The sequence below is a fragment of the Gossypium arboreum genome, chromosome 3, assembly GCF_025698485.1.
Source record: "Gossypium arboreum isolate Shixiya-1 chromosome 3, ASM2569848v2, whole genome shotgun sequence".
Taxonomy (NCBI): domain Eukaryota; kingdom Viridiplantae; phylum Streptophyta; class Magnoliopsida; order Malvales; family Malvaceae; genus Gossypium; species Gossypium arboreum.
In genome coordinates this window covers 92,065,616-92,090,131 of record NC_069072.1, presented here as the reverse complement: position 1 = coordinate 92,090,131, position 24,516 = coordinate 92,065,616, and the positions used below count along the sequence as shown (strand labels likewise).

Here is a 24,516-nt window from a genome sequence, read left to right as displayed (position 1 = left end):
TTTGTTAACGGGCCAAGGTGAGTAAAAACCCATAATAAAATGAAAGTTATCGAAATATCCCTATGCGTTGAGTGTAAGATTTATGATTGTTACATGTATTTATGCTGCATTCATATGATATTTTGTTTAGAATGCATATGGGTTGGGAATTATGGAACGGAGGAAGTATACGAGGGTCGCATGGTTGCTTGACAACCGTGGATCCACCGACGGCTTTTTAAGCCCATTATATGATTGGCAACTTGCTGGAATGAAGGTAGTTCCACAACTGAGCTACCATTGATGTGTATCGGTTGGGTGGGTTGATACTTATATCCCCACATGATGTGTAACAGGGGACTGAGCTGATGTGTATCGGTTGGATTATTAGGGTGGGTTGCACTGCATTGCATTGCATGTATGTTGCATGGTGAATGATGGATGCTTGTTACTTGTTGAGGGTTGTACACACTGAGTTTGCGAAAACTCACCCCCTCTTTTATTTTTCTCAGGTGATGCTCAGTAGGAGGTTCGATGTCTGGAGGGACTCTGGGTGGCCAGCTAGCAGGACAATTTGGATTCGTTCTAAAAGTATATAAGTTACTCATTTATTAAGTAATTTTCATTTAATATGGATTGTAATAAGGCCTCCCCTTTTATTATTGTTTGGATTATTAAATTCGTGCGTAGTAATTATAAGAAGTGGAACATGGATTTTCTAAGCTATAGTTTTCTTTTAATGCTACGTTTCCGCAACTAAAGTTCTAAAGGACAAGTTTTCTTAAGTCAAATGTTTTAAGCAAAGCTTCACAACGGAAAAGAGATTTTACTAAGTAATTGAGATGTAACTTTTTAATAAAGGGTTTTCAATGAAAACGAGGTTTTCGTTAAAACACTTCAATGTGACACTCTAGATTCGACCATAACATCTGGGCCGAGTTTAGAGTGTTACATTTAGTGGTATAGAGCCCAGGTTGCAAAACTCGGGTTGTGAAGTGGGCCTTATTACTTAATTTCTTTTTGTGTTTTAAAAATATATATATACATTTTGATTGAATTACAATGTTTTAAAAGGGAAGTCTTACTGAGCGGCGCACCGAGTCTCCGACCTCGAACCAAGTAAGTTCTTTTATTCTTAAACCTGTTTAAATTGTTATACAATAGACAGTTAGAGGGCTACTTTAGACGATTATGTTAGAATAAAACTGAAGCCCGTAGGATCCTGAAACTGTAAAGGATTTTTGAAAATAATATTCTCTTTAAGTACTTTCATAAAACATCAGGTTAATTATTGAAACACTAACTAAAACTTCATAAAATTTTTAATCCAGAAAATACGTGAAACGACGATGAGTGCTAGAAGAGGTGAGAGAGGCTGTGGCCGAGGCTGCGGAAGTGTGAGGGCTAAATTGTCGGCATCGGGCCATGTGCCTAATGTTGGAGGAGAAGAGGCTTTGGCCTCACCCAGGCTAAGAATAGACAGTACGATCGGGCCGCGGGGGATGATGCATTGTCGCAGGCAATGCTCAAGATTTTGGAAAGGGTCGCTGGGCCCAATAATGGCACAGGGAATCGGGGGTCCATCCCGAAGCGACTTAGATCAAATGGGGCTGAGGTCTTTAAAGGTGTGGCTGATGTGGCTCTTAACATGGCTGAATATTGTTGGAGGCCATGGAAAGGATAATGGAGGACTTGGACTGTTCACCAGAACAGAAGTTGAAAGGGGCAGTCTCACTGCTTAAGGAAGAAGCTTATCAGTGGTGGCTGACCGTGAAAGAGGGCAGTCAACCCGAGCAAGTCACTTGGGAGTTCTTCAAAGCTGCGTTCCACGGGAAGTATGTAAGAGCGAGTTATGTGAATGCTAGAAGGAAGGAGTTCCTGAACTTGACCCAAGGAAACAAATCGGTGACAGAGTATGAGGCGGAATTTTTGCGCCTTAGAAGGTATGCAAGAGTTATGGTGGCAATGCTCTATGAGCATTACGTTAGGTTTGAAGATGGACTAAGAGATAGTCTCAGGGTATTGATAGCTCCACAAAGGGAGCGAGTTTTCTCGTAGTTAGTGGAGAAAGCAAAGATAGCGGAGGAGGTGAAGCGCATGGAGCGCCTGAATCGAGAAAAGGAAAGGGGTAAGAATAAAAGGGAGGTTGAGACTCCTGGTGTTTGACAAAGGCCTAGGGCTAGGGCTAGAGTTATTGGGCCAGTTAGAGCAGAGCCCCCTCCTGCTAATCCAGGGGTGCCACCTTGTGCTAATTGTGGGAGAAGCTATGGAGGCGAGTGTTGGAAGAGGACGGGAGCTTGCTTAGCTTGTGGGTCTATAGAGCATAGGATCAGGAATTCCCCTAAAATGGTAGGACAAGTGCCAGTCGTGGGCCGAGGTGGTGCTCAGCCACCAAAGGGTGGTCAACTGCCGCCAAGGGGTCGTGGATAGGCCAAGAGCGGTAACCGCAATGGACATGGAAGTGGAACACTAGACGGAAATGCAAGCCATGCTGAGGCGAGGCAGCCAGCTTTGGTTTATACTGCTCGTCGCCGAGAAGACAGAGATGCCCCAGATGTGATAACGGGTACGTTCTTTATTTACGAGTTATCTTACACTGCATTGATTGACATTGGATCGACGCATTCATATGTTGCATGCAATATGACTGAACCTTTGGGTAATATGTTTGAAATTACTGTGAATAAAATGACTGTGATAAGTTCGTTAGGTCAGTCAGTGGGAGTGAGTAAGTTGTTTAGGGAGGTATCCTTAGAATTTCAAGGGGTTACCTTTTTAGCAAACTTGATGGAGTTGCCGTTTAGTGAGTTTGATTTAATCTTGGGTATTGACTAGTTGGTGAAACACCGAGCCACCTTGGATTGCGCTACAAAGTGAATGGTGTTAAAAACGGTGGAGGACAAAGAGGTGGTGGTGATTGGTGAATGCTGGAATTATCTGTCGAACGTAATTACAGCGTTAAGGGCTGAGAAGTTGGTGCAGAAGGGATGCGAAGCCTATTTGGCTTACATTAGCGATACAGAGGTTAAGAGCCCTACTGTTGAGAAGTTAAGAACAGTTAAGGAATTCCCTGATGTTTTCCCCAAAGAGCTGCCAGGGTTGCCGCCCAACCAAGAAGTGGAATTTGAAATTGAATTGTTACCTGGTACGGCTCCGGTGTCCATCGCCCCTTATCGGATGGCACCAAAAGAGTTGGTGGAACTTAAGGCACAGATTCAAGAATTGTTGGATCGAGGATTCATCCGACCAAGTGTGTCTCCGTGGGGAGCACCGGTGTTATTCGTGAAGAAGAAAGATGGGACATTGCGAATGTGCATCGACTACCGGCAGTTAAACAAGTTTACTGTTAAAAATAAGTATCCTCCACCGAGAATCGATGATCTTTTTTATCAGTTTAGGGGAGCTACTATTTTCTCGAAGATTGACTTGCGTTCGAGGTATCACCAATTGAGGGTTAAGGAGGTAGATGTTCATAAGACAGCTTTCAGAACTCGTTATGGGCACTACGAGTTCTTGGTGATGCCATTCGAGCTGACGAATGCACCAACCGCTTTTATGGATCTTATGAATCAGGTCTTCTAACCCTACCTGGATCGATTCGTGGTGGTTTTCATAGATGACATTTTGGTGTACTCAAAAGATGAGGGTGAGCATGATGCGCACTTAAGGATAGTGTTGCAGACTTTGAGGGAGAAGCAGTTGTATGCCAAATTCAGTAAGTGCAAATTTTGTCTAAGGGAGGTTACTTTTCTAGGACATGTGGTGTCAGCGGAGGAGATTAAGGTGGATCCCCGAAAAATTAAAACAGTGTTAGAATGGAAAACACCCAAGTTGGTGTTGAAAATCTAAAATTTTCTGGGCCTGGCAGGGTATTATAGGTGGTTTGTTGAGGGCTTTTCAATAATTGCTGCACCCTTAACCAAGTTGTTGAGGAAGGGGGTACCGTTTGTTTGGACGGACAAGCAACAAGAGAGTTTTGGAAAACTTAAGAAGGTTTTAACTGAGGCCCTTGTGTTGATTCAGCCAGTGCCTGGGAAGGAGTTTACGGTTTATAGTGACGCATCACATGTGGGCTTGGGATGTGTATTGATGCAAGAAGGAAAGGTGGTTGCGTATGTGTCACAGCAGCTTAAGACTCACGAGGTGAATTACCCATCCCATGGCTTGGAACTAGCTGCGGTGGTTTTCGCACTTAAAATATGGAGGCATTACTTATACGGGGAAAAGTGTACAATTTATTCGGACAATAAGAATTTGAAGTACCTCCTTACCCAGAAGGAGCTCAACCTTAGGCAGCGTAGGTGGGTGGAATTATTGAAGGATTATGATTGTACGACTGAATACCACCTTGGCAAAGCTAATGTGGTAGCCGACGCGTTAAGTCATAGGGTTAAGTAGGACTTGAGGGCTATGCTCGCCCGTTTAAGTTTGTTGAATGATGGTAGCTTGTTAGCTGAGCTACAAGTAAAACCGATATGGATCAAGCAAATAAAGAGTAAGCAATTGATGGATGAGACCTTGGGTGCTCGCCTTAGACAAGTAGAGAATGGGGAGACATCAGACTTTGGGTTAAACAGTGAAGGAGTGTTGTGTTTCCGTGGGAGAATGTGTAGACCTAAGGACAATGATCTAAGACAGTCTATACCGCGGGAAGCACATAGTAGCCTCTATGCTATGCATCCTGGCGGGAACATCAGAATTTGTGGGAGCTTTATTGGTGGCCTGGACTTAAGCGCGAGGTTATGGAATTCGTAAGTAAATGTTTGGTTTGTCAAAAGGTGAAGGCGGAGCATCAGTTGCCTTCAAGGTTGCTTCAGCCAATAAAGATTCCACTTTGGAAGTGGGAAAAGATCACTATGGACTTTGTTAGTGGGCTACCCTTAACGCCTACTAAGAAAGACTCAATATGGGTTATAGTGGATTGGTTAACCAAGTCTGCCCATTTCGTACCAGTTTGCACTGATTACTCATTACAAAAGCTGGCTAGGTTGTATGTGGCGGGGATTGTAAGGTTGCATGGAGTGCCAGTGTCCATAATATCCGATAGGGACCCACGTTTCACTTTGCAATTTTGGAAGAAGCTGCATGAGGCGTTGCGTACTAGGTTGAACTTCAGTACGGCATTCTACCCTCAAACTGATAGACAATCAGAAAGGGTGATCTAACAGTCGGAAAGGGTGATCTAAGTATTGGAAGATATGTTGAGGGGGTGTGTGATTGAGTTCCGAGGTAGTTGGGAAGACTATTTGTCGTTAGCCGAATTCACGTACAATAATAGCTATCAAGCAAGTATTGGGATGACTCTGTATGAAGCACTATATGGGAGAAGGTGTCGAACTCCAACATGTTGGACGGAGTTGGGCGAACGAAGAGTTTTGGGCCCTGAGTTAGTAGCAGATACTGAGGATAAGGTAAAGTTGATTCAGGATCGGTTGAAGGATGCCTCGGGTAGACAGAAATCGTATGCTGACCTTAAGCATCATGAGATAGAGTATGCAGTAGGGGACTTAATTTTCCTTAAGGTCTCTCAGTGGAAGAAGGTGTTAAGGTTTGGACGGAAAGGGAAGATAAGCCCAAGGTTCATTGGGCCATATCGAGTTGTAAGGCGGATTAGGCCAGTCGCTTATCAACTGGAATTACCTCCTGAATTGAGCCAAATCCACTACGTGTTTCATGTTTCCATGCTGAGGCGGTACCGCTCAAATCCTTCACATGTCGTAGCGGTTGAGGAAACCGAAGTTAGGCCAGACCTAACCTTCGAAGAAGAGCCAATACAAATAATTGGTTGGATGTTAAGGTACTAAGAACAAAGTCCGTTCCATTAGTCAAGGTACTTTAGTGTAATCACAAGGCTGAAGAGGCTACTTGGGAACCTGAGGAAGCGATGCGACCTCAATATCCTCAACTATTTGAATCAGGTAAAATTTCGAGGACGAAATTTCGTTTAGGGGGTGGAGTTGTAACACCCCAAAAATCCCGAAACCCAAAAATCCTGAAATCTCAAATTTTTCTTTTTTTGTGTGCTTAGTATTTCCGGTTAAGTGTTAATTATGTGATGGTAGGTCTTGGTCAAGATTTGAGTTCAAACCCAGGGGTAAAAGAAATTATAGTTTAATTTTTAAAAGAACCCTAATGGCATGTAGGTGGGCTTTTGAATAAATAAAGGGAAAATTGGACAGAAAAGAGCCTGCTGGCCCAGGGGATAAGTGGCGTGTTGCTAGTGTCATAGGTCTGGGGTTCGAATCCCACTTTTCTCAAAAGAGGGATTTATTTTTGCTTAAAAGATGGACAGAGTTGGCGTTGGAGTTGAACTCTGTAGGGACTAATAAGAGGAGAAATTTGAGGAGAGGATTAAGGGGTTATCAGGGAGAAAAATGAGGAGATGAGGAGTAAGGATGAAGTGGAGCCGAATTGGGAACTTGGGCTTGAGAAAGTCAGCTATAGGGGGCTATAAATAGGTGTTGAATGGGAGGTGGTCAGGCTAATGACGAATTCCCTTCACCTTGTTGCCAGAAACCCTTTGTTTTACTCTCTTTTCTCTATGCCGATTTCCCCTCCTTCCTCTACATAATATTCTTTGTTTCACTTTTGGTTTACTTAACTTCTTCTTCCCTTTTCCCTTGGTGCTAAACAATCATTTGTTTGTGATTCAAATCTCAAGGGCTGAAAACCTCTTTGGCCGAATACCCTTGGTGCCACCACTACCCTTTCCACTTAGTTGGTTCTAGTGTAAGTGTTTGCTCTTCTAATCGGTTTGTTTTGCTAAGTATCAATTATTATCCCTCACTTCTTCTAATCGGCCTTAGGTAGGAATAGGTATCGAATCTCAGTCTTTGGATCTCTGCCAATTTGCTCCTCAAGGGAGAGACTTTGGTAAATACTCTGGGTCTTAGTTGGCTGAATGGTTATAGTTAAGGTAAGGGGGACTTGTGTTGGATACAAGTCACCTGTTATTTTGTTTTTAATAGTTAAGATTGGTGTAGATCTAGGAGTTGATAGTGGTTAGTGCTTAAAGAAGAGGCTGTTATAACTTATCATGCAAGGTAAGGTGAAAGGTGAGGTTTTGATTTTGGTAAAGATATGTATTAACCATGCGATTAATTGAAGGGTGATATCGATTGTAGGTTCGAGGCTAAGGAAATTGCAGCACGCTTTATTACCAAGTATGTACATACACTGCACACACAAGTAGATCGATAGATTCCGAAAAGCTGAAATGCCGAAAAGCTAAAAGTTTGGCTACGGTAGTCCTGCGAGTGCACCAACACTCGTAAGGGGGAAATCGATAGGTTGCTTGAGACCCATGGGCGATTCCATGGAATTGGGTTGTGAATTTTTTGGCCAGAATGGGCTAAATGGGCCTGATAGGCTGTTGGGCCCATAATAGGCTAAAATTGATAAGTGATGTTATGTGACGAAAAACTGTATGTGAGCATAACTGTAAATATGATTGGGCCTAATGGCCGTATGAATTTGATTTAGGCCTAATGGGCCACATAAATGTGATTGGGCCTAATGGCCGTATGAATGTGATTTGGGCCTAATGGGCCATATGAAAGAGATTGGGCCTAATGGGCTATATACAGGTATGTGGATTTGTCTGGACTTTGTAAGAGGTTTTAGGCCTAGTATATGATAACTGCATAAAACTTAATTAATTTATCAAGGACCGTGGACAAGTCATAGGGTTAAGGTGTGGCAACGGGTATGTGCATATCTAGGATTGGATCTAAGGAGAGCTTGATACTTAAGCGGTCTTAATGACCCACCTCCTCTTCTCTGGAATCCTACCTGGTGCATAGTATTCGTCCATCTTAGCTCACGAGATTTGTTAACGGGCCAAGGTGAGTAAAAACCTGTAAGAAAAAGAAAATTACTGAAATACCCCTATGCGTTGAGTGTAAGATTTATGATTGCTACATGTATATCTATTGCATTCATATGATATTCTGTTTAGGATGCATATGGGTTGGGAATTATGGAACAGAGGAAGTATGTGAGGGTCGCATGGTTGCTTGACAATCGTGGATCCACCGATGGCTTTTTAAGCCCATTATATGATTGGCAGCTTGTTGCAATGAAGGTAGTTCCGGAACTAGGCTACCATTGATGTGCATCAGTTGGGTGGGTTGATATTTATGTCCCCACATGATGTGTAACAGGGGACGGAGCTGATGTGTATCGGTTGGATTATTGGGGTGGGTTACACTACATTGCATTGCATGTATATTGTATGGTGAATGATGGATGCTTGTTACTTGTTGAGGGTTGTATGCATTGAGTTTGCGAAAACTCACCCCCTCTTTTATTTTTCTCAGGTGATGCTCAGTAGGAGGTTCGATGTCTGGAAGGACTCTGGGTGGCCAACTAGGAAGACAATTTGGATTCGTTCAAAAAGTATATAAGTTACTCGTTTATTAAATAATTTTCATTTAGTATGGATTGTAATAAGGCCTCCCCTTTTATTATTGTTTGGATTATTAAATTCGTGCATTGTAATTATAAGAAGTGGAACATGGATTTTCTAAGCTATCGTTTTCTTTTAATGTTACGTTTCCGCAACTAAGGTTTTAAAGGATAAGTTTTCTTAAGTCAAATGTTTTAAGCAAAGCTTCACAACGGAAAAGATATTTTACTAAGTAATTGAGATGTAACTTTTTAATTAAGGGTTTTCAATGAAAATGAGGTTTTTGCTAAAACACTTCAATGTGACACGCCAGATTCAGCCGTAACGTCTTGGCCGGGTTTGGGGTGTTACATAGTCCTTAGCCTTTTTTCTCATTTTCCATGGATGAATAATCCAAAAACATCTGCATACTTTTTATTAATGGTCTAATTACCATATAAGGACCTTAAGTTTTGAATTTCATAGCTATTTGATCCTTCGAGCTACTAGAATTCAACTTTCGTATTTTATACGATTTAGTCTTCTAATTAAGCACATAATCGATAAAAATTTTATCAAAATTATCATATGACATTTCTAGTATAATATGGATCATATAATAAAATAAAAATAAATTATATTTTCGGCTCGAATTTGTGGTCCAGGGATTTTTCTGATAATGAAATAACTAACCCTCCCCCCCCCCCACACTTAAGATGTACATTGTCCTCAATGTACAAAGTTAGATTTAATGAAAAATATAAATATAAGATCATAAGATAGGGAGGGAAGTGAAACTTCCTGAATGATGAATGGACTCTTTGAATTTGAGTTATGGAGAATAATCAGCCAACGCAATTGTGACAGCCCTAATGTGACCCTAGTCGGAAAGTGGTTTCGGGACCACAAAACCGAGTCATAAAAATAATTAACCGACATATTTGATGCTTATTATATGTATATATGCATGTGTGAAAATTTCGTGTTTGAATTTTGTTAATTGTAAGTGAATTTTATTAAATAGGACTTGTGTGAGAAAATTTAGAAATGTGCTAGGCAAATGTTAAAGTGGCCTATTGATGCATGATAGAAAATGCTTGTACTTGCATGTCAAATTGCCCAAATTCTAGATGGTGGCTGGCCATGTTATAGACTAAAGCATATTATAATTATTTTGTGCTAATAATTTTATGTTACACAATAAAATAATGAATTAAGAATAATAGAACATGAGGTGAGTGGGAGGAAAAAAACAAAAGTTGTCTCCTCCTTGTTCCTCCTTTGCCGTGACTTGAGGGTGGGAGAAGAAAAGAATTCCCTTGTTTCATGTTCAGCTTGGTTGATGTTTAGGAAGAGGTAAGTACTTTGAAATCCTTGAAAATTTATGTATAAATAAGGTATGTAATTCATGGTAGCTTTTGAAATTGTTGAGTGTATTAAGCTAGTTACTAAGTCCCTTAGTTAGCCCATGTCCAAATTTTGAATCTTGTTGGTAACATGAGTAATCGGTTAAGAGAAAATGTTCAAGAAATGGTGTTGTTCATGTTATTTGGATGAAAAAAAAATGGTAGTTAGGTGAAGTAGAGTCTAACAAATGAGCACATATGTGCATTAGTTGCTAAATGGAGAAAAATCGGCTAACAAGTTGTGTACTAAGGCCGAATATGATTTTGGATATTATTGGGCAATGTATGTGTTTTGAATTGATGGAATGGAGAGGATGCTTTAATTGTGTTATGAACAATTATATGTGTAACACCCCTATCCCGTAACCGTCGCCAGAATAGGTAAGGGGCATTACCGGACTTGTAACTCACATCAGAACCGTAAAATTTTGAACTTTTTCTTGAATTAAAGATCGTTCATTTAAATAAGTACTAAGCACAGCCAAAGGTAAAATTTAAACTTCACTAAGTAAACATTCAAAAGATGCCATTTTCGCATGGCTTATATACATTAACCAAAAATATTCTTCCGCCACTAGTCTATTCTATACATGCTATAAAATAGTTCTAAGCATAGCAGTAACAAGCGGTGGATAGTGATAGTGTGACTAGTTGCTGACGATCCCCGAGCCTGTAGCTTCGCAATGAGACCTATAAGACATAGGAAACAGAGTAAACGGAGTAAGCATTACAATGCTTAGTAAGTTTTAAGCAGTGTCAACAGGTAACAATCAAATTATAACATAGTTGTTCGTATTTTTATTTCACTCTTCCTTCGGGCATACCATCCCTTTACCGAATATGCACATCGCATCATATACAATAGGCAGATAAACTCTCACGTAAAAGTGAGCTCATGTGACATAGATATATCGTATGATTTCACATAACCTCTCACACTAATCCGATGTCACATAATCATGGGAATAGTCCCATAGATTGCTCTCGTATGCATCATATATAAACTTGGAGTACATACATGTTTAACCTTTCGCATTGAATATATTTATAAGCAATTCTTATTACGAAGTCTTATAGCTTTAACCTCTACTCGGATTATCGGTGAGACCTTTAGCTCGCATTTAAATCTCCACACGGTTATCGGGTCTTACCGGACATACTCTCCACACGTAGTCATCGGGTCTTACCGGACATAATCTCCATACGTAGTCATCGGGTCTTACCCGGACATAATCTCCACACGTAGTCATCGGGTCTCACCCGGAATATATTTCCAAGTTTCATGTACATTTAATCGCATGTTACAACATTCACATTAGCCATTCGGTTTTACCACATATGCATATCACATATATATTTCACATTAGCCATTCGGCTTTACCACATATACCTATCACACATATATTTCACATTAGCCATTCGGCTTTACCACATATACATATCACACATATATTTCACATTAGCTATTCGGCTTTACCACATATACATATCACACATATATTTCACATTAGCCATTCGGCTTTACCACATATACATATCACACATATATTTCACATTAGCCATTCGGCTTTACCACATATACATATCACACATATATTTCACATTAGCCATTCGGCTTTACCACATATACATATCACATATATATTTCACATTAGCCATTCGGCTTTACCACATATACATATCTCATATATATTTCACCTTAGCCATTCGGCTTTACCACATATACATATCACACATATATTTTACATTAGTCATTCGGCTTTACCACATATATATATTTATCTTGTACATCAATTTCAGCCATAGCTTATAAGCAACTCAAATAGTTTCATCAATGTTACAACAGATTCACATATTCACCACAAGCTATTTTCTGAGCAATAGTCACTAAATTATTTATAACTGGAGCTACAAAACTCAAAATCAATTGCCGTTAATTTTCCCTGAATATAGACTCATATATCTTCCATCCATAAAATTTTCAGAATTTTAGGTTTGGCCAATCAATACCAGATTTTTCTTAAAGTTTCCCCTGTTTCACTGTTTGACTAATCTGACCACTCTTCACTACGAATCAAATTTTTCATTGTACAGAATTCATAATGTGTTCTATTTGATTTCATTTGAAACTAGACTCATTAAGGAGTCTAAGCATATAAATCGTATCTTATAACCATTTTTGTACAAATTATAATGATTTTCCAAAAACAGAACAGGGAATTTCGGAGTCATTCTGACACTGTCCCACACAACTTTAAATATCTCTTTATAGGAAATTTCTTTGCTTCCATGGTCTCTTTTATAAGAAACTAGACCAACTAAGCTTTGATTACATATTTTATTCAGCCTATAATTCCACACCAACAATTTATAGTGATTTTCTAAAATCACATTACTGCTGCTGTCCAAGCAAATTATTACAATTTGCTCTTAAATTTTCCAAGTCCAAAAACTTATGAACTTACCATTTGAGTTTAAGACATATCATGGCCACATCATATCTTATTAAATCAACTCATTATGTCCTATTATGATTGAAGTTACTCAACGTTTAATCGCTTAAAACTTACCTCGGATGTGGTCGAACGATCTCGACGGCTATTCGATCACTTTTTTTTTCCTTCCCTTATCCAACTTTGGTCCTCTAAGCTCTTGAGCTAATTCAAACAAATTTAACTTATTAAAGTCTCATTATGCTAGCTTATGGCCCAATATGACAAGGAGTTTGATAGGTCATATGGCCACCTTTAGCTCAAACACAAAATGGTCATACGCATTTTTAATCACATTGAGCAATTTAATACAATTAATCTAACATTTCCTCATGTGCACCTTATTTAAGCATGTATATCCACAATCGAATTCATCATATAAATATCTATGATTTCACTCAAAAAATCTCATTACAACACATGGTGCTCCAACCATTATTTAAATTCAAAGCTCGGCTAGTACACATATATATACTAGCAATCAAATACTAACATTTGCACTTCATCTTAATAGCTAGCTTAGAAAACCTTAATTTAACACATAATTCATACATATCACATTCCAAGCATTCACTCCATTCTATCACTTAAAACACACACATTACTCAATAACTTCATAGCTCAAATTCGGCAACTACACCACTAATATTCAAAATCATATTCGGCCTTAGTACTCCCTTGTTAGCCGATTTTTTTCTTCATTTAGCAACTAGTGCACATATGTGTTCATTTGCTAGACTCTACTTCACCCAACTACCCTTTCTCATCCAATTAACATGAATAGTATTTTCTCATGACATCAAGCATTCTTTAATTCGGCTATTACTAGTATGAGCTTTAACCATTCATATTTTTAGAAAGACCAAGTTCTTTCCTCAATACATTCATCATCAAGATTCAAGTAAAGCAATCAAAATTTCTTCCCTTATAACCTTAGCCGAAGGCTCTATTCACCCATCATTAGTGGAAATTTTTGCATGGGCTAAGCAAGAACCATGATAATCTACCTAAAACAAGTAATTATTTCACAATTTCAACACAATGTACTAACCTTCCTAAGGATTCAAGTGACCGAAATTTCTTCCCCTCCTTTGCTTCTTCTATTCGGCCAAGTTGAACAACAAAGAAGGAACTTTGTTTTTCTCCTCTTTCACTAGTCACGGCAATGGGGAGTAAGGGGGAGACAGCTTTGGTTTCTCCTCCTACTCACCTCATGTTTTTTTCATTCTTAATTCATTCTTTTATTTTCTAAACTCATAGTGCTAATAAAAGAAATCATATTATCATCAATGACCCATCCATGGCCGGCCACTACTCATTAATAATGGATATTTGACATGCAAACCCTTTATTCATATGACATGCATTAATTGATCCTTATAGATTAACTACCACATTTTAAAAGTGTCATACATAAGTCCTATTAACTAAATTCACATGCAATTAACTAAATCGAAGCTTAAAACTTTCACACATTCATATTCACATATTTTAGACAATAAATATCATATTCAAATAATTTGGTGACTCAGTTTAGCGGTCCCGAAACCGCTTTCCGACTAGGGTCAATTTAGGGGTGTCACAGTCAAAGCCCAACTAAGTGAAGAATTTGATATGAAAGATTTGGGACCAGCAAAGAAGATACTTGGTATGGAGATTCTCAGGTACCTTGGTTTGAAAGATTTCGAACTAAATTATTAGATATGGCCTAAATTTATCGAATGCAAAAACCACAACTAGCAGCTCTTTCTCCGTGGTGGTGTAGTTTTCATGTGCGGCTGTCAAAGTTCTGCTAGCATAATAGATAGGTTGAAAATGTTTATCTCTTCGATGTCCCAAAATTGCACCTACTACAAAATCACTCGCATCACACATTAGTTCAAAAGGTGAATTCCAATCAGGTGCAATTATAATTGGAGTTTTAGTCAGTTTATCCTTTAAAGTATTAAATGCTTCTAAACACTCCTGATCGAAATTAAAAGGCACATCTTTTTCTAATAATTTAGTCAAAGGTTTAGCTATTTTAGAAAAGTCTTTAATAAATCTTCTATAAAACCCAGCATGTCTTAAAAAGCTTCTAATAGCCTTAACCGAATTAGAGGGTGGTAGTTTTTAATGGTTTCAATTTTAGATTTATCAACCTCAATCCCTCTACTAGAAATTTTATGCCCTAACACAATACCCTCTTGAACCATAAAGTGACATTTTTCCCAGTTAAGCATAAAGTTTGTTTCCTCACATCTTATTAACACTTGTTTTAAATTTTTCAGGTAAAGATGGAAAGAGTTATAGAAAATCGAGAAATCATCCATAAATATCTCTATGACGTCTTCTACGAGTTCGTCAAAAATGGCCATCATGCAGCGCTGAAAAGTAGCAAGAGCATTACATAATCCAAAAGGCATTCTACGATAAGCAAACGTACCATATGGACATGTAAATGTCTTCTTTTCTTGATCTTCAGGAGCTATTGGGATTTGAAAATAGCCAAAGAGTCTATCTAAAAAGCAGTAGTACATGTGCCCCGACAATCTTTCCAACATTTGGTCAATGAATGGAAGGGGGAAGTGATCTTTTCTCGTAGCATCATTTAGCTTCCTATAACCAATGCAAACTCTCCAACCTGTGACTGTCCTTGTTGGGATTAATTCATTCTTCTCATTGGCTACCACAATCCTGCCTCCTTTCTTAGGAACAACCTGCACTGGACTTACCCAAGAATTGTCAGAAATAGGATAAATAATTCCAGCATCTAGGAGTCTAATTACCTCAGCTTTAACAACTTCCTTCATGTTGGGGTTCAGTTGTCTTTGGGCTTGCACGTATGGCTTATATTCATCTTCCATTAAAATTTTGTGAGTGCAAAAAGATGGGTTAATCCCTTTAATGTTAGAAATTTTCCAAGCTATGGTCCTTTTATGCTCTCTTAAAACTTGGAGTAATTCCTCTTTCTTTTTAGGTTGCAAGTTAGACGCAATAATTACCGGTAATGTAGAGTTATTCCAAGGAATGCATATTCCAAGTGATTCGGCAATTGTTTAAGTTCCAGTTTGGGAGGTTCTTCAATAGAGGATTTTTGCTTAGGTTCATCGTTTACCTTAATACCCTCATATTCTGCTGGTCTTAGGGAGGGTTCATTAGGATTCAGTTCAATTCCTATCTCAGAATTATCATCCCCTCCTCTTCTTAGGCAAGACACAGTTCCAACGTGTCCTTATGTATGATTTCCTAAAAAGAATCTTTAGTAGCATGATCAATAGAATCAATAAAATAACATGAGTCATCCTGTCCCTAGAAAATCTCATGGCATCATAAATTTTAAAGATAATCTCTTCGTCACCTACTTTAAGTACCAATTTACCATCACTCACATCAATAACAGCCCTAGTAGTGGCTAAAAATGGACGACCTAAGATTAAAGGCACTTCAACATCCTCATCTATGTCAAGCACAACGAAATCAACAGAGAAAATAAATTTATCAACTTTTACAAGTACATCCTCTATAATTCCCCTAAGATATTTAACAGATCTATCAGCTAATTGAATACTCATCCTAGTGGGTTTAGGTTCCTTAAGACCAAGTTGTTTAAACATTTTATATGGCATCTCAAAATATCAATTAGTCTTTTCTTCGTGTCTTGCGTCTCAATTTCACATTTGCCCGTTATTTTTAACAGCTCCTTTGCCTTACAAGCTCTCTCAACTAGGACAACAAACTCTTTTATTTCTAGGACACCAACCGACAATCAGATATCATCATTAAGCCCATCCTCAAATCTTTTGCACATAATAGCCTCTGTAGACACACACTCTCAAGCATAATTGTTGAGTCTACCAAACTCGCCCTCATATTCAGTCACAGTCATATTGCCCTATTTCAACTCTAGAAACTCTTTTATTTTCTGGTCAACAAACCTCTGACTGATGTATTTTTTACGGAATTCCTCCTGAAAGAAATCCCAAGTGACTCTCTCTTTCAGTACAACTGATACAAGTGTCTTCCACCAATGGTAGGCCGAATCTCTAAGAAGTGATACAACACATTTCATACATTCCTCACGTGTGCAGGATAACTCATCAAAGACTCTGATAGTATTCTCAAGCCAAAATTCTGCCTTTTCTGCATTATCATCTTTTGTAGCTCGAAACTCTTCGGCTTCTTGTTTTCTAATTTTATCAACTGCTGGCTTTTTCTCTTATAATCGTACCTGTGATTGGGGGAACATGGGTGTTCTGATGATCATGAGGGGGTAGAGGTCTAATAACCGGATTCGTAATAACGAACTCGGCAAACCATTCATTCATAGATTGGAAGAAGGCTTCTCGAGCCCCTCCTCCCTGACTAACTGTAATGGGCCTTTCACTACTATCTGATGGCACCGTCCCTTCTGCGGGAGCTGGCGCGTTACTCTCTACATCATCTGCACCAGCTTGCTCGGGATCCATAACTAAAAAAGAAAACATTTTAAAATTGTCAAGAGTCGTCACACTATCAACATAAAAGTATGACATGTATAGCTAGATTCTTACTTATACTAAATATTCTGAGAACCGACTAAACCTTTGCTCTGTTACCAATAAATGTAACACACCTTACCTGAGACCATCGCTGGAGTCGAGCACAAAGCGTTACCAAACTTAGCTTACTAATTAAGGGCATAAAAATTTACTTTTAAAATTAATATAGTTTCATTCATTCATTATGTCCCTAAAAAGGATCCTCGAGACCCTAAAACATGAAATTGAAACGGTTCGGGAACAAACCGGAATCAATAAAAAATTTTCAATCACTTAAACAAATCAAAACAATTTATTTCATCTTTCATAAATAAATTGTCCATCTGCGTTATAGTCACTAAATAAATCATAACTCAAGTTACGAAACTCAAAATTTAAATCTGTAAATTTTATCTAAAACTAAACTCGTATATCTTCTTATTAAATTTGTTTCATAATTTGTGGTCCAGCCAATTAGTACAATTTATTAGTTAAAGTTTCTCATGTTTCAGTGTTCGACTACTCTGACATCTGTTCACTACGAATTAATCTTCTACCTATACAGAATGCAAATAACCATGCCGTTTATTTCTCTTAAATGCAGACTCAATAAGGAATCTATACATATAAAGTATAACTCCTAATTATTTTTGTTCAATTTTTAATGAATTTCTAAAGTCATAAGAAGGGATTCAGAAATCACTCTGACCCTGTCTCTCTTTTCCCAAAATTTAAATATCTCATAAAATACAACTCCTTTATTTACTCTGTTTCTTTCATATGAAAATAGACTCAATAATCTTTAATTCTATATCTCATTCACTATCTAAATCTATTTATATTATTTTTAGTGATTTTTTAAATTCACATCATTACTACTGTCCGATACTATTTAAAAGCTAATTTCACATTTTTCATGATTTCCATAAAATAACTAGCATTTAAGCATATATAACACCAAACATGTCCTTGATTAGCTATTCCAATAGCTACTCATTATCAAGCATTTACATACCATTCATTAGCCATATCATAAAATCATACACACAAAATGGCTACGATGCTCTACATGCCATACTCAAAATGAAATGTCTTGCTATACCAAAAGAATCCTTATGATAGTATGCCTGGACCTCCGACGTACTTTACGATCCCTGAGTTAGCTTGACAAAACTATAAAAAGAAAGAAAATAAAGGGGGTAAGCATTAAGCTTAGCAAGTTTGCATGCAAATAAATAACAACATTCATAAGAATTATCTTACTACTTGGCATTATACTACTTAATGTAACTTCATTAATTGTCATAAACATATTTTAAATTTCTTCACTCACTCACTTACTTAAATACTTATTTAATCAAATTTATTAATACATTTTATTTACTTTTTTCCTTATCAAGCATACATGAACATTATATACTTACCTTTGCTCTTCTAGTATGAACTTGTCTTACCCTTTTTAGTATAACTCGTCTTACTTAACTTTACCTTGATATTCTCTTTAAATTTTTTCATTGAATCACTTGGAATACTAAGGATACACGGGTACTTTACCATTGCCATGACTTGTCATGGTCTTACATGATATCCTTTTGAAACTTACCATTGCCATGTCTCAACATGGTCTTACATGGTATCATTGTCTTATCAACTCACCAATGCCATGCCTTGGCATGGTCTTACATGGGACCTTTGCCTTATAGAAACTTATCAATGCCATGTCTTGGCATGATCTTACATGATATCCTTGCCTTAGAAACCTTACCAATTGTCATGCCTTGGTATGGTCTTATATGGTATCCTTAAACCCTAATGTCATGACATTTGTATCCTACACATTCTTAATGTTCAACCGGGACTTTTTGAAATTACTTCTCCGTCAATTCATGCTTGAGTCTTCTTTGAATAATTTCATAAAATAAATATACACATGCTGAAAATTAACAAAATTAACATAAACTAATAGAATATTATATTTATTTACCGCAAACTTACCTCGAAACAAAATACAATCAACTAAATCGATTTAGTTCATTATCTTTTTCTTTTCCCGGTTTACCTCCGAATTTCATTCTTCTTGATCTATAATAATAAATTTAGCTTACTTAATACTCACATTTATTAAAACAGTCCTTGACTCAAACTTTAGAAAAATTATATTTTTACCCCTAAACTTTTACATATTTACACTTTTGCCCTAAGACTCGGAAATTAAACTTCATCCTATTTTTTTTATATTTTATGACATGCTAATCATTTTTCCTTCTATGGAAACATCAAATTCTCACTCTAACATGTACTTATGAACATTAGGAATTTTTACCGATTATGTCGTTTTACTCATTTTCACATAAAATCGCTTAACAAAAATTGTTTAACACAATTTCAAGCTTCATATTCTACCATAAAAAATCAAAATAAACACATTTCACCTATGGGTATTTTTTCAAATATAAACCCTGGGTTAAATTATTGCTAAAATAAGCTTAATCAAGTTACCGGGACTCCAAAAACGTAAAAAAAACATTAAAAACAGGGCTAAAACGAACTTACAATCGAGTTTAGAAGCTTAAAAAACCCTAGCTATGTCTTCCTCATGTGAAATTCGACCAAGGAGTTGAAGATGAACAAAAATTGACTTTTAATTTTATTTTTAATTCATTTTAATAACTAAATGACCAAAATGCTATTAAGTAAAAACTACGGTGTTTTATCTTCCTTTAGGTATTTTTGTCCAAACTAGTATAATGATCTAATTACTATCCAAGGACCTCCACTTTAAAAACACATTACTCACAAGTACTTAGTACATTTGTGAACTAGAACACACATTTTACGACTTTTACAATTTAGTCCTAAATATCAAATTGGACCCTCTATCGATAAAATTTCTAAACGAAATTTTCACACAATCATGCAATCATGCCATAAACCTTAAAATGATAATAAAATAAATTTTTCTACCTTAGATTTATGGAGATTTATGGTTTCGTAGCCACTGTTCCGTTTAGGCCCTATTTCAGAATGTTACACGTACGACAGGTACGTGACCAATGCCCTTTCATACCACATCGATAGCATATATTCTCAACAATCTTTGAAGGATTATTTTGACTTCTTTCTTGTCTTTCATTGTTATTCTTTTCTGATGGTTAGAAGTATCAGTGTTATGACCACCATGATAACGATTACTAATATGTCCTTAACCACGTCTCCCACTACGTCCATGACCACGACCACGATCGCAACCTCTATATTTTCTATTTGCATATTTATTGTGTACTCTACATTCACTTCAAGGGATGGTGCAAAACCAATGGGACGAATTTTATGATTTTTCATCAATAGCTCATTATTTTGTTCAGCCACCAAAAGACATGAAATCAATTAAGAATATCTTTTAAAATCTTTTTCACGATAATACTACTGCAGGAGCACATTAGTAACATGAAAAGTTGAAAATATTTTCTTTAATAAGTCCTCATCAATTATGTTTTCTCCACATAATTTTAGTTAAACTAATTTTAAAAAATTCTAAATTGTATTCACTTACTTAAAATCTTACAACTGTAAATACATCCAATCATATAGAACTTTAGGGAGTATCACTGTTTTTTGATGACAAATCGTTCTTCCAATTTTTCCACAATTCAAGAGGATCTTTCATAGTGAAATTTCTACTTTTAACCCATGTAGATGATGGCGAATAAAAATCAATACTTTTGTCTTGTCTTGATTAGATGCTTCTTTATCTGCTAATATACTATTTTCTAAACTTTTAGCATCTAAGTGAATTTCAACATCTAACACCCATGACAAATAATTCTTGCCTAAGATGTCTAAGACCGCAAATTCAAGTTTGACAAGATTTGACATTATAATCACTTGAATAAAAATATATATATTAATAAAATAATAAACATTCTCAATCGTAAAACAATTCAATTATATATACCAAATCGCTAAATAATAATATGTAAGTCAAATATTGACATATAGAGAAATAGTCATAGTAATAACTAAACACAAATTATATTAATTGAAATTTCTTTTAATAAAATAAAACATGTATATATAATTATCATTATTAGATTTTAGTTGTAAAAATAAATGTGAAAATGTTACCCAAAACAAATATTTTATCTAAAAATAAAATAAAAGAATTATGAAAATACTTATACCGTATATAGTTTAACGAGAGTTATACCGGCAAATTATATAAAGTCGAAATGACGTGATCTTCACTATAAACTCGTAGAAGCTCGTGCTAATAACGTGTTATAAAAATTACTAAAATAAATAAATAAATAAATAAAACTGGATAAAATACGAGAGAATTTTTCATTATCTTATTTTCACTTACAATGTGCTATTTATAAGCTCCTTTACATTCAATTAATAAATGTATTACATTTAATGAACTAAATTTTCTTAATTACTCCATTTAATGATCTCCAAATTATAAATGAAGTAAAGAGTTTTATCTCATTACTTTAATATGCTTAAGGGGTTATAGACATCCATTTAATTTACAACAAATCCAACAATCAAAATACACTAACATTTAGTCGAAATGTATAGCAACAACATTCAACTCAATGTACAAAAGTGAACAAATAAAAAACCTAAGACGATGGACATTGATATTAATATTGTACTACATAAAAGCTAATACAGTCTGAAACTGCAACCAAGGGGAAACAATTGCTTCGGGAATATAGAATGTATAGGTTGTTTCTTGTGAATCTTTAAGTGTGACTTCTCTATCAACTACCTGAGAAACCACTCCAAAAGTTGTATTTAAGACAACTAAAGTGCTACATTGTAAAGCTGAAAAATGACCCCAAATAAAATCAGACAAAAAGGTAGGTAATACCATTAGTTTGCCTGTAGCATTTTTTTCTTGTTCATGTTGTTTACCCTCATAAGTTAGGGAACCAACAATATATTACAGCATCATTTGTGTGTGTAAACATCTTAAAATATTATGATATCATAGTTGCATTCAAAACTTCTCATTTTAAAAGGGGAGGAGGGAGAAAAAAGTAGTACAATTTCATATCATCCCAAACATTAGTTGATATCATAATTGATGATAGACCTAAAATAAGACATCTGATAGAATGCAATAATTTGATCTAAGAAAAAAAATGTATATTATACCTTGCTTCAAAGCTTTGTCCTTTAGAGGCCATTAGAGAACATATTTTGCTGATAATCCAAGGTGGAATATGTAAATCCTTGATTTCAACACTATAGCAAAGGCCAACAAATGAAATTGGTGTGGAATGACCATCATTCAAGGTGGATCATCCATGGGAAAGAGCAGTACTGTGATCAGCTCTTATGTGAATCCTTGATTTCAACACTATAGCAAAGGCCAACAAATGAAATTGGTGTGGAATGACTATCATTCAAGGTGGATCATCCATGGGAAAGAGCAGTACCGTGATCAGCTCTTTCCTATCAGTTGTAGACCAGAAACAATAAGATTCTAAAGCTTTTAAGATTTGATAAAATAAAATTAAACAAAAGAAAAAAACAGAACTGTTAAAAATGAGGACATTATAAATTTCATAATAAATTCACAAGCCTAAAAAACAGAAGATGTAGTTTCAAATTTCATAATAAATTCACAAGCCTATATAAATGAGGACATTATAAATTCCAAAGTCCAAACTATTAAAAATGCTACTTTAGACTAACTTATTCAAGATCTTAAAACATGTCTAAAACTGTGCCCATTCTGAATCATTTCAAACCCAAAACATAACTATCAAGGAATTAATAATCACTAACAACTCAAGCCTACACTCAAAACATCAAAATGTTTTTGTAATGCTAATATTATCTGAAGACTCTCATTCCCACAAGGCATCCAAACAACATATATTACATCTGAAGCTAATCAATTGTTTTTTCCTTTACAAGTGAAAAACAAGCAATTAATTTAGTGAAGACCAAATGCATACCATGTATTGTGGAATGAGTGAGGCACCATACTTAGTCTTAAACACTCTCTCCAAACAAGCAACCAGAGTATTTTCCAGGTCAGGCACATCGGATTTAGTTTGCAAAGCACTGTAAGAGGGCTAGTAAAAGCTAAAACCCTATTATTTTAAGTCAAAACTGAAAACCCTAAAACAAATCCCCCGTGATGAAAAGTGATTCATTTCAGCATCAAAGCAACAAAGTTATATGATTGCAATTATATAACAAATACCCAGTAAAAAAATTCCTAGAAATACCCAAATTAATAGAGAGAAAAAAAATGAGCATAAAAGAAAATTTAAGTAGAAGTAAAATGGAGTGCCTGATGATGACAAGGAGAGGGAAATGGTCGATAAAATCTTTGACTGCAGCATCGTTAAGAGAACCGGGGTGGTGAGCGAAATCAGAAGCTGAGTCGAGCAACTAAGTTGGATCGTCGAACGAGAATTCTTCATCCATAGCTGTGCCACTACTGAGTTGTGGATTGTTTGGAGTGTGTGAAGCAGCGAAGAAAGAGAGATTTTGAGAGCAAAAGTTAAGGGAAAGCCGCGTGGCTGAAACGTTAGTGAAAGATAACTGTTGAAATAAAAATCAGATCTAAGCAAAGAAGAAGTCGTCTAGTGATGAAGAAGAAAAAGGCGGAAGAAGACCTGTGGCTGCAGAAAGAAACCAGTGTCTCTAGGGTTAATTTTTCTGGTTTATTAAACCCCACCGTTTTAAAGTGATGTGGGTATTTTCAGCAACACAGTTAGGTTAGATAAAATATTTTCCAATACATTAAAGAAAACGTTGGGATAAGCTTATTTTTTCCCAACTAATAAAACTCATTTTTCCAACAGCCAAAAACGTTGTTTAAAGATATAAATTTAAACAACCCAAAAAAGGGTAAGTATAGTCTAAAAAGAGTTGTTTTAGGCTTTTCATATGGCAGCGCTTCTATATAGTTGGGAAAGGTATAAAAAAAGTCAACATAGTGTGGGATAAAGTCGACCCTTATTTAACAGTTGCCTTAGGCATATATATCCTGACTCTTATCAAAAAGTTGGCCAAAGGATATATTGACAAGTCTATCTCGACGCTTAGAAAAGTACCGGCCAAAAAGTATCGTTTTAGGCCCATTTTGTTGTAGTGACATAAAGATTTTTTATGCAATTTGGTTTCTCTATGTTTGCAAAGCCTAGCTCAGTGAGAAATATTATCCACGTAATCAGCACAACCCATAATCATGGTTCAATAAATTGCCAACAACACAAATATGGAAACTACCTTTACCTGTTGCAGTGGTCTAGGGAGTGGGCATTGTTAGATCTAGTGCCCTAAAAATAGTATACTTGTTTTGTATATTTTTATTTTTCTAATAAATTGATTTAATAAATATCCATTGATTAAATTAATATTTTTGTATATTGTCCTCAATATTTTTGTATGCAAAACAAAATAAAAGTAAATATTGGCTCACTAGTTATCTAACATTTAACAAACATTAAACAATATTACGTGGTCAGATCGTGATAAGGAAAAATAACTTGTATTAGTAAATAAACCTAGACGTGCCCTTAGTCTAATAAAAAATGAACAAACCAATTAAAAGACTAATTGATATGTTGTAATTTGATGTGTTTATTTGTTGTTCGTTCAAGCAGCTTGTTTTAAGTGGAATCAAGTCATTTTAGTGTTAATTTGTGCTTTTAGTTGCTTAAGTGGTATAAGTGAGTTTTTTTAGTAATTTTTAGGCCATTTCATTTTTTTTATATATTTTTATA

The 24,516-nt window shown here is 36.2% G+C and overlaps 1 long non-coding RNA gene across 2 annotated transcripts; it reads right to left on the bottom strand.

Annotated features, from left to right (window-relative positions):
* Positions 1-21,188: 21,188 nt before the first annotated feature.
* Positions 21,189-23,584, bottom strand: LOC108454308 (uncharacterized). Of its 2 annotated transcripts, XR_008280177.1 has the most exons (3): positions 22,735-23,584; positions 21,926-22,225; positions 21,189-21,536 (listed from the first exon to the last, which is right to left on the bottom strand). It is a non-coding gene; the product is annotated as an uncharacterized LOC108454308 (long non-coding RNA). The 2 variants fall into 2 exon arrangements; XR_001866697.2 differs by having other exon boundaries at positions 21,189-22,225.
* Positions 23,585-24,516: the final 932 nt, after the last annotated feature.